We start from the raw sequence: 3,234 nt of genomic DNA, 5'->3' as shown, positions 1-3,234 counted from the left end.
TGAGTGCGTGCGTGTGTGTAGATGTGTCACTAATATAAGGTTCCCCAGCCAGAGCAAGGGTCGAGGCTCCATACCCCCATCTCCATCACGCTCAGGCCCTGGGAAGAGGTAGGCTGCCAAACGGGATGGAGCTTCCCTGCAGCATCCCTATGCCGTCCCCGCTTCGTCTGGGAAGAGCTCGTCCCTGCAGGGGTCGGGGGGAGCCCGGAGGAAGAGGCAGAGGCCGGTGGTGTGGTGACGAGCTCTGCCCTCACGTCAGTCCCTGAACCCCTTTCTCCCTGGACAGCAGCTGCTGGGAGCTGAGGCCGGTCTCAGGTGAGGATGGTGTGTCAGGCCCAGGGCTGTGCCTGCTTTGAAGGGTTCCTCCTCCTCTTCCTCCTCCTCCCTCTGAATGTAGATTGCTGTGGGGCAGTGAGCATCCCTCCCCACACCTGCTCCTCCAGGCTGGCAAAGGAGGAAGGCAGGCGAGGGGGGAGAGTGCTTTCCCCGGCCCCTGCCCTGGAACAAGGGGCTCTGCAGAGAGCTGGGGCTGCAGTGTCCAGCAAGTGCAGGAATACAGAGCGGGGGGAGTGGAAGGGGTGTCGGGGTAGGAGTGCGATGCTCCTGCCCCTCATGGGGGTGGCAGCAGGAGAAGGCAGAGTCCTGGGAGCAATCCCACCGCAGCCGATCCATGGGGCCAGTGGGGGAGCGAGCCCAGGGGAGGTGGGAGCAAGGGCTGGCACCAGCTGAGAGCCGTCCCCGCCGCCAGAAAGCTTCTTTGGGGACAGTGGGAGCCGCTGGCTTCTCCTGTGCTGTTCTGGTTGCTGCCAGTCCCCATAGTGCAGGCAGATCCCTGTCCCCATGGCGTGGCTGTGATGGGTGCATGCAGTGGCAGAGGTGCCTGGCTCCCCCCCTACCCCTCTTCCCATGCAGCTCCTGCTGCCACCAGGGCAGGGAACCTCCTGGGCTTTGACCTGAAATTAGCTTCGAAAATAACCCCTTATCCTTCGGAGACGACCACCGGCAGACCCAGCTGTCCACGCGGGCTTGTCTGTGTACATACCGCCCGCGCTCTGCTGTACATATCCGAGTAGTTTTTAATTCATTTGTGAATACTCTTAATGCTATTTTTGTTATCTTGTCTGTCCGTATTTATGTGTGGGGCCGTGCTCCCTACAAAGGCCAAGGTGGGCTAGAGGCGGGGAGGGGGAACCGGAGGCTTTGGGGGGGGTCCTGCCTGGCCACCGAGCACGGACTCGCGCTTCCAGTGTAGGATCTGCTCCCGGCGCCCATGGTGCTGGGAGCGGATCCTACGCAGGGAGCACGAGGATTAGCATTAGCCCATTGAACGCTTCGGTTTGCAGGTGGAGGTGATTCCACTAATAAACTCTTGTCATTGGAGCTGCTGATGGTGCTGTGGTTTTTGCGAATGCCGGGAGCTTGGGGGGGGGATTCGGGCAGCCTTGGGCAGGAGCTGCCTTCAGCGAGATGGATGGAGGGGGAACAGATCATTTCCCTGGCCAGGGAAGGGTTGGGGTGCTCCAAGGGGTGTGGGATTTGCTGTTTTCCCAAGGGGACGGTGCTGGGCAAGGTTGGCATGACATGGTGCTGCCTGCTTGGGCACGGTGCTGCCCATCTGCATCACAGGCAGCATCAGGACAGACCCCTGCCCATCCCTTCTACTTTTCACCAGGGCCAGGCTCAAATCCTCGTCCTGGGTCCTCGTTATGGGGCTGTGGGGGCAGGACAGCACAAGCCAGGCTCTTAGCTGGGCTTGGGCGGTGGGGGGGAGCTGGTTTTGGGACTGTGGGCTCAGCATCAGGGGGGAGCCAGGCAGGGGGAGCATCCACAGCCATGTTGGGGTGAGGAGGGCAGGGGGCTTGCAGCCCCACATCCCGGTGGGTGCCTCGCTGGGTCCCACAGAACACACACACACACACCCCGCGTTCCTGGGGCTGCCTCTCGCCCCCCAGCTCTGCCATCCCTGAGCTGGGGAAAGGGGAAACCTTCCAGCACCACCTGCCCTTTGCGAGGCTGTCGTGGTTTAACCCCAGCCAGCAACTAAGCACCACGCAGCCGCTCACTCACTTCCCCCCCATCCAGTGGGATGGGGGAGGAAATCAGGAAAAGAAGTAAAACTCCTGGGTTGAGATAAGAACGGTTTAATAGAACAGAAAAGAAGAAACTAATAATGATAATGATAACACTAATAAAATGACAACAGTAAGTAATAAAAGGATTGAAATGTACAAATGATGCACAGGGCAATTGCTCACCACCCGCCGACCGACACCCAGCCAGTCCCCGAGCGGCCAAAAAAAAAAAAAAAAAAAAAACTGCCTCCCCCCCCTTCCCAGTTCCTAAACTAGATGGGACGTCACATGGTATGGAATACACCGTTGGCCAGTTTGGGTCAGGTGCCCTGGCTGGGCATGAGAAGCTGAAAATCCTTGACTATAGTCTAAACACTACTGAGCAACAACTGAAAACATCAGTGTTATCAACATTCTTCACATACTGAACTCAAAACATAGCACTGTACCAGCTACTAGGAAGACAGTTAACTCCATCCCGGCTGAAACCAGGACAGAGGCCGGGGGGGGGGGGCTCATTTCGGCACAGTCTGAACCCCCAAAACACTGGGCCTTGTTCGGGACGCTCCCTGCTTGCGGCTCAGCCTTCCCCACGACCCCCCCCACCCGCCCCTCCGGGGTGCGCAGGGGACGACCGGAGCGTGGGAGGGCAGCGGCCGGGGCCCGTGGGGAGCCGTGGGCCGGCGGGACGCGGTGGGAGGCCGCGGACACGAGCACCATCCCGTGGGCGATGGGGGAAGCTGCCGTGGAGCTGCAGCGGCTGCTGCTGGCGGGGGGGGGGCAAAGGGCACCCGCATGGCCAGCACACCCGCGAGGGTTGTGGGTGACCCCCTCGGTCCCCCAGAGCCACCAGCCCCGTCCCCAGCTCGCCCTACGCCCCCCACGCACCCTCGATCCCCCCCCGGTGGTGCTGCAGGGACCCCGGCGCAGGGGATGGGACCCTCACCCCGGCACGGCCGGAGCTCCACGCAGCCGGGGGGACCCGGCGATGCTCCAGCACGGAGCTGGGAATGGGACCCTGCCCGGGGGACCCCCAAGACAACACACCCCACACCAGGCTGAACCACGCTCCCGGCTTTAATCCCTGCTGAGGAGCCCCCCCCTGCAGGTTGGGGGTCAGTGGGTCCCACGGCCGGGCAGCTGTGCCGGCCACGGGGCCGCG

The sequence above is a fragment of the Buteo buteo genome, chromosome 2, assembly GCF_964188355.1.
Source record: "Buteo buteo chromosome 2, bButBut1.hap1.1, whole genome shotgun sequence".
NCBI lineage: Eukaryota > Metazoa > Chordata > Aves > Accipitriformes > Accipitridae > Buteo > Buteo buteo.
Note: the sequence above shows the minus strand (reverse complement) of the source record.